Genomic DNA, 8,567 nt, shown 5'->3' on the forward strand with positions numbered 1-8,567 from the left:
ATGGTCTGATAAAGGATTTCTATGCCACTTCCAAGTGTTAAAGTTTTGTGGAAGATATAAGTTAGACCTGAGTCATCTAATACAGTAGCCACTAGCTACATGTGGCTGCTTAAAATAAGTTCTACTGGCCGGGCGCGGTGGCTCACGCCTGTAATCCTAGCATTCTAGGAGGCCGAGGCAGGTGGATTGTTTGAGCTCAGGAGTTCAGAGACCAGCCTGAGCAAGAGCAAGACCCCGTCTCTACTAAAAATAGAAAGAAATTAATCGGCCAACTAAAAATATATAGAAAAAATTAGCCAGGCATGGTGGCGCATGCCTGTAGTCCCAGCTACTCGGGAGGCTGAGGCAGGAGGACTGCTTGAGCCCAGGAGTTTGAGGTTGCTGCGAGCTAGGCTGACGCCACGGCACTCTAGCCAGGGCAACAAAGCCAGACTCTGTCGCGAAAAAAAAAAAAAAAAAATAGAATCAGACATTATCCAGCTGGGTATGGTGGTTCACTCCTATAATCCTAGCACTTTAAGAGGAGGATCACTTGAGGCCAGGAGTTCGAGACCAGTCTGAACAATATAGTAAGAATTTGTCTCTACAAAAAATAAAAAAAATTAGCCAGCCATGGTAGCACATGTCTGTAGTCCCAGCTACTCAGGAGGATGAGGCAAGAGGATTGCTTGAGCCCAGCAGTTTGAGATTGCAGTGAGCTATGATGATGCCACTTGCACTCTAGCCTAGGCAACAGAATGAAACTCTGTCTCTCCAAAAAAAGAAAAAAGAAAAAAAAGAATTAGACATTATCTAGAATTATTGGAAAAGGCCTAAAACTCCATTACCATATGACGAAGGGTTATATGGATTGTCCACTAGCTAACGAAATCGATTAATCCTTTCAAAAAGAGGAGTAGTAGGACAGAAGATGTCTGTAGTAACTTTGAAGATATGGCCATTATCCTAACTTCTCAGTACTTCAAACTTCTTTTAAAAATTCAGAACATACAACATTGTACTGAAACAGTCACCAAATTCATGATTTCAGTTCCTCTGATCTGAGTCTGTAACTTTAAAACTAGCTATATAGAGTTAAGATCTGGGTGTGCAGGGATAAAAAAGGATTTCTTACCATATTGGTGTCAGATGACAGACCTAAGAAGGAAATAAAGTTTTTTTTAATAGTTTTATTAGTCATAAGTTAACAATCTTCAAATCAAATTAGACAACATAAAAACAGTATACAGAACACATGTCCTTTATCCTATAATGAAAAAGAAAAGGCAGAAATTGCATCTAGAGATCATGTCTGCATTCACTGCTGGCAGGAACATAAAATGGTATGGGTGCTTTGGAAACAGTTTGGCAGTTCCTCAAAAAGTTAAACATAGAGTTACATATGACCCAGCAATTCTACTCCTAGATATATATCCAGGAAAAATGAAAACATGTATCTACACAAACTTATACACAAATTTCATAGCAGCATTATTCATATTAGACAAAAAGTGAAAACAACCCAAACATCATCAACTGGATAAAATGTAGTATATACATATAATGGAGTATTATTCCGCAATAAAAAGGAATGAAGTAGTGAGACATGCTACAACATAGATGAACTTTGAAAACTATGCTAAGTGAAAGAAGCCAGTCACATATTGTATGATTTCATTTATATGAAGGCAAATTTAAATAGAAAAAAATTAGAGGTTGCTTAGGGCTAGAGGGGAAGAGGGAATGGGAGATAACTGCTAAAGGGCACAGGGTTTCTTTTCAGGGTGATGATGACTGTGATGATGGTTGCACAACCCTGTGATTATAGTAAAAAAAAAACAATGAATTGTATACCTCAAATGGATGAACTCTATGATATATGAATTATATCTCAGTAAAGGTGTTAAAAAAGAAGAGATTATATCTGGACAAAGGAGCAAAACTACTATCATGAGTTGAAACTGTGGCTTCTTAAGACCAATTTTCTTTCCTGAAATTACCACCAAGAAGCAAGTAGTAAATTGACCTCTAGGCCCAACCCTAACCTATTCAATAATTATTTACGTCAAACTTTTCAGGATTTCATTCAAAAAATAATTCCTTTTGGCTGGGCGCGGTGGCTCATGCCTGTAATCCTAGCTCTCTGGGAGGCCGAGGCGGGCGGATTGTTTGAGCTCAGGAGTTCGAAACCAGCCTGAGCAAGAGCGAGACCCCGTCTCTACTAAACATAGAAAGAAATTAATCGGACAACTAAAAATATATAGAAAAAAATTAGCTGGGCATGGTGGCGCATGCCTGTAGTCCCAGCTACTTGGGAGGCTGAGGCAGTAGGATTGCTTGAGCCCAGGAGTCTGAGGTTGCTGTGAGCTAAGATGACGCCACGGCACTCTAGCCCGGGCAACACAGTGAGACTCTGTCTCAAAAAAAAAAAAAAAAAATTGTTAAAAATTAGCCAGGTGTGGTTGGCAGCACACATCTATAGTCCCAGCTACCTGGAAGGCTGAGGTAGGATCACTTGAGCCCAAGAATTTGAGGTTGCAGTGAGCTATGACAGCATCACTGCACTCCAGCCTGGGTGACAGAGCAAGATCCTATCTCCCGGTGGAGGATGGGAGGACTTTAATGACAGTGTCCAGAATTTTTCGTGTCTTCTTAAAAGCGTAGAAAAACACTACAACAAGATCTCTGAGGACATTTTCTTACCAACTTAAAACTACTGACAGGTCACTAGGAAGACTGAATTGGACTAGAAGACTACATTTAAATTGTATGTCTCTGAGAACAGGGGGCTATGTTCTTTTTCAAAATAATAACTATTCCCATAATTTATTACTAAGTAATACACATTCATCGTATGGATTTAAAAAACACAGACAAGCAAAAAGAAACCACTCAAAATCCCACCAATCAGAGGTAATGAGTACTAATAACTTATAATAGTATATAGTGATCCCTCAGTATCCATGGAGGGGATTGGTTCCAAAACCCTGCCCCAGATACCAAAGTCCCCACATGCTATCAGGTCCCACAGGAGATATAAAAAGTTGACCCTCCATATCCACAGGTTTCACATCCTGAGTATACTGTATCTGTATTTTTGAACCAAGTTTGGTTATGATGAATCCTCAGATACACAGGGCCAAATGAATTTACTGAAAAAAATCTAAGTATAAGTGGATGCATGCAGTTCAAATCCATATTGTTCAAGGTCAATTCTTATAGCTTTCTAATTTTTTCCCTATCCATAATGCACTCTTTAAGAACTAAAATGGGAATATACTGTTTTATCTTTTTCATTAATATTTCTTTGATAAATATTTTTTTTTTTTTTTGAGACAGAGTCTCACTCTGTTGCCTTGGCTAGAGTGAGTGCCATGGCGTCAGCCTAGCTCACAGCAACCTCAAACTCCTGGGCTCAAGTGATCCTACTGCCCCAGCCTCCCGAGTAGCTGGGACTACAGGCATGCACCACCATGCCCGGCTAGTTTTTTCTATATATTTTTAGTTGGCCAATTAATTTATTTCTAATTTTAGTAGAGACGGGGTCTCGCTCTTGCTCAGGCTGGTATTGAACTCCTGAGCTCAAACAATCCGCCCGCCTTGGCCTCCCAGAGAGCTAGGATTACAGGCGTGAGCCACCGCGCCTGGCCTGATAAATATTTTTCAATATCATTTTAAACATAGTATAGGTTTTCAATACTATAAACTATACTGTGGGCACACACTTATTTAACCAATTCTGTTATATATTTGGTTGTTTCTATTTATTGATCACTATAAAAAATGCTGCGATAATCCTGGCAGCGATGTCTTTAACTACATTCAAGATTATTTCCTTTTCTTTTTTTTTGAGACAGAGTCTCAATCTGTTGCCCAGGCTAGGGTGCCATGGCATCAGCCTAGCTCACAGCAACCTCAAACTCCTGGGCTCAAGCGATCCTCCGCCTCAGCCTCCCAGGTAGCTGGGATTACAGGCACGTGCCACCATGCCCAGCTAATTTTTTCTATTTTTAGTTGCTTGGCCAATTTCTTTCTATTTTTAGTAGAGACGGGGTCTCGCTCTTGCTCAGGCTGGTCTGGAACTCCTGAGCTCAAACCATCCGCCCACCTCGGCCTCCCAGAGTGCTAGGATTACAGGTGTGAGCCACCGCGCCCGGCCAAGATTATTTTCTTGTAAGTTCCTAGAAGTAAAACTGTTAAGGTAAAAGATATTCTTTTCCCTTTTACCACTTATACTAGCTAGTATAACACTGGATAGGCACACAATAATTTTATGCTGATGAGACACTAGAATAAGTAAGCAAAGTATCAGAAACCTCTCTAATGATGTTCAAGAAAAGGAAGACTAAGTTTGGCAGTTTCTAACCTTTTACAACTTCAGTACCTTCTCTTAAACGCCCAAGAAAGCAATTATAATTTTACCTAAAGCAAAGAGGTTAATGTTATAACCTCTTAAGGGCTTCTAGAACTAACAAGTACCTTATTTTGGAGAAATGAAATCTGTTGTGCCAGAAAAGAAAGAATATAAAGATAACTTTCTCAAAGGAGTCTCTGTACACTTACCTTTTGTTGGAACTGAAGAAATCCCAAACCTATAGAAAAAAGAACAAGCTAAATTTTAGGAAGCTGTTCACACTTCTGGTTGTCTGTCTCCTTTTCAAGTGTACATATGACACTTCTTGCTTGTGATCTCAAGCCTTGCAATCATTAGCTAATTCTAACAACCCCATGAAAGAGGTCCAGTTTACTCTCCTTCTCACCAAGAGTCCAGAGAATAAGCTAAAAGGAAGCCTTATCAGAATCAGGAGTAGTAGTCAGTTCCTGACTTTTATCATTACAAAAACGTGCTCAATAACAAAGCCCAATCTATAGCTCCTCCTACACCCAAATCAGTAGAGATATTCTGAAGAGAGCCCCAAAAGTGTTCATTTCCTTTCAACAAGTCTCTATTCTACTTAAAATCAACAGTTATATCTAAAATCTAGGATCATGTCTCCTCCTCTTTATACCATATCACCATCTCAGGCCCAAAAGGCTGGGGACACTCACCGAGCTGCCCTCGCAGCTTTTTTACTCTCCAAGCTCACAGGTACATTGAATCGTTCAGCCCTCTTCTGCATTCTCTAAGCAAAAACAGACAAAAGAAGGGATAGAGAAAAATTCAATTTCTGGTTTAAAAATATTCATTATAGGTGGTTATTTTAAGAACATCAGGAGTAATTTCTTAAGGTCTACACTGACAATACTGACAATCCTAGAGGATATCAGATTGTGTCCATATTGGGAATTAACAACCCTTTCAAGAAAGCAAACACAATAAGACTGTTATTATATTCATGCCCTCAAAAACAAAAGAGAGGAATAAAATAATATAAAACCTGCATTCTGCGTGAAGCCAAGCTGTGTTTGGTTGACCTTTGAAAAGGGATCAAAGGAACAGCTTGGTTCCAACACTAGTGGTACTCTTTCAGTTAAAACTGAGGCAGTGTTGTCTTATGCCATTAGAAAAGAGTTTAATAATTCTCTACTTTGAGGGTTACAAAACTGAACTCAAGATCTCAACTGGAACATGGATTTGGAGATACTGAGACAATTCAGAAAAACTTCAATCTCACCTACTAACGAGTAGCAACATAAGACTGACATCTACCATTACTTTTTCAAGGTACAAACATCCCAAACTCTAATCCTAGGTTGGTAAACATCTTAAAGAGCTAGTCACCATTAAGATCACGGTATTATATACAAAAAAGACTACAGCTTGAAAGGTGACTACCCACTATGCCAGCCCAAATATTTTCCAGAGAGTAACTGGTAGAGAAATGTATCAACACCAAAATCTGTCAATACTGATTTTCTGCCTGTGAATAAATTTTAAAATGATAATGCAGATAAAATGAAAGGTAAGAGAGAAAGAAATGTAGACACTGTTCTACTAGGGAAAAGAATACCTACCTCAGTCTGTGGTATTTCAGATGTAATTTTTACCACTTTCTTTTCTGCTGCCCTGGAAAAGAAGAAAGATTTTTTGTGGCATTTATTTATTTATTTTAAATAAGAAAGAGATTTTTAAAAATCAGAAAACTGGTATTCTAAAACAAAACCTTAGTAATGCATAAGAATGGACCTGACTCACATCCTCTGCCCTATAATAGCTCTGCCACCCCTTAGTATGAAGAAACATCAAGTCCATTAGAACTTTGATTCTTTGAATTGTCATCTGTTGAGAAGAGTTCAAATAACAGACTAAGCTACTTTAGTTAAGGGGTATAGAAAGTAATCAGGGAAGAAGTCTGGTTAAATACATTGGACTGAAGAGAAACACTCAAAAAACACCAGAAACCATCTCATCTGCTTTCAGGAACTTTTAAATTTACTTTTGGACTAATGACTATCCTTCCAAACCTCATTTAAATACCAGCTCTCAATTTTCATCACAACAATTAATGAGTGCTCCTACAAGGCCTGGTTTCCTTCTTTTAAAAATCCCTTATTTCTCCCATGGGGACTGTAGCTCCAGCTCAAACAGTCAAAATGAAACAAAAAAAAAATGCCAAAGGCAGCGGAAAGAAAAAAGGCTAAGGGGAATTTGAATTAGGAAAACACAGTAAGTTACTGGTCAAAAGGTTTAAGAGAAAACAAAAGAGGGGGGACCATAGGGGCGGGAGAGAAAGTTCGGAAGTACCCAGGATAAATGGAAGGGCATTAACTCTCCACCAAACAACTCCCATAAAACTGTGGGTCATAACCAGTCTCATTAAGGTCCCTCATTTAGAGACATGGGCAGCTTTTGTTCCAATATCCCAGACACTTTTCCCATTTGATGCCCTGAAAGGTAGTAATGGTTTAATGACATTTTCAGAGGAAGCAATTCTAGAACAGGAACTTACTCTCTCCTCCATCCTTTTGTTGGAGGTTCTGGGACTGACAGACAAGCAATGGGTGCCCCCTACTGACCATAACTAAGTCCTACAATATTTAATTGCTTTGGTGTTTGGGGGACAGTTCAAACTGGAAACACAGGTATATTTTCAAAGAACCTCAGATGAAGTAATGGGATCTCCTTTTAAATATTCAAAGAATTTAAATTAGTCCTGAATATTCTAACTTTAAAGAAATTTCTAAATTCTTCCCATTTCCTGGACATCCTTCCCTAATCCTCTGCCTTATCAGGCACAAAAGGCCAAAAAAGTTTAATGTTTTACTTGAAGTCTAATGCCATTAAGAGACCATTTCTCTCCATCAACCCCAGGCTAACGACTTCCTCCACATTCGCATCCTGAAGCACAATCACTGCAGTACATCTCATGACAGAAAGGGAATCACAGTGAGGAAGCTTCCTTCAGCTCTATTACAATTCCCTCAAGCACAATTAGACTCAAGCAATAAATACACATCACATTCTGGGACTTATGGGAAATTTCCACTCTTCACTGAAAAATTTCTCTCCTACCACAGTCACGTATAAAACACTACCTAAAATACAGGGACCCAGAATCTTTCTGTACATACTTTAGTCTAACCATAACTATCCCTCCAAAAAGCAAAATTACCACTCCCCACACACTTTCAATTTCCTTGTTTTGAAATTTTTTAATAGAACTAAAGCCCACCCCCGAACAAGAGAATTACACATTTTACATATTCTATGAATAATGAACTTCTTCAAATTTACAACCTCTATTTTTTTAACCTACAAAAGTCAATTACCATTGTATTCACTTGCTCTTCCTTCTTGTCCCAGAAGCCCCTAAAACATCTCTATTTTAAAGCTATCCCACTAAGTCATTTTCTCAAGACACTATATCTAATCATAAACCTCCTAAGATGGGAAGATAACTAAATGGCTTTAGAAAGTAATATTTGACAAAAATCTACCAAAATATTAACTGTACATCATGTGTGATGAAGCAAATCCACTGCTAGGCATTTATCCTATCAACATACTTGCACAACTATAAATAGTTGGATGAGGACATACAGCACTAGTTTTCTTTTTTTTTTGCTTTTATGAGTAATCTAAATGCCCATCAATAGGAGACTGGTGAAATAAATTACTGTTCAACCATAGAATGGAGTACTATTAGATGCCAGAAAGAATAAGGTTCTTGAAATCCATATTCAAACTGAGAGGAAAAAAAAAAAAGAAAACAATAAGGTTCTAAGTTAATTTTATTAAATCTGAGTGATGAGTAGATGAGGGTCTATTATATTTTTCTTATGACTTTTGTATATACTTGTAATTTCCCATAACAAGCTAAAAAAAAAAAAAAAAAAACTACTTACTATAATTATCCCTACTTCATAGGGTCAATGTGAGGATTAAATAAGAATACATGGCCGGGCGCGGTGGCTCACGCCTGTAATCCTAGCACTCTGGGCAGCCGAGGCAGGAGGATCGTTTGAGCTCAGGAGTTCGAGACCAGCCTGAGCAAGAGCAAGATCCCGTCTCTACTAAAAATAGAAAGAAATTAATCGGCCAACTAAAAATATATAGAAAAAATTAGCCAGGCATGGTGGCACATGCCTGTAGTCCCAGCTACTTGGGAGGCTGAGGCAGGAAGACTGCTTGAGCCCAGGAGTTTGAG

At 38.5% G+C, this 8,567-nt stretch overlaps 1 long non-coding RNA gene across 1 annotated transcript; it reads right to left on the bottom strand.

The window, feature by feature from the left end:
* Positions 1 to 1,112: 1,112 nt before the first annotated feature.
* LOC105817228 lies at positions 1,113 to 5,986 on the bottom strand. The gene is made up of 4 exons (XR_001137831.1): positions 5,935 to 5,986; positions 5,029 to 5,102; positions 4,543 to 4,571; positions 1,113 to 1,137 (listed from the first exon to the last, which is right to left on the bottom strand). It is a non-coding gene; the product is annotated as an uncharacterized LOC105817228 (long non-coding RNA).
* Positions 5,987 to 8,567: the final 2,581 nt, after the last annotated feature.

This window comes from Propithecus coquereli, unplaced genomic scaffold (assembly GCF_000956105.1).
Source record: "Propithecus coquereli isolate 6110/MARCELLA unplaced genomic scaffold, Pcoq_1.0 Scaffold111, whole genome shotgun sequence".
NCBI lineage: Eukaryota > Metazoa > Chordata > Mammalia > Primates > Indriidae > Propithecus > Propithecus coquereli.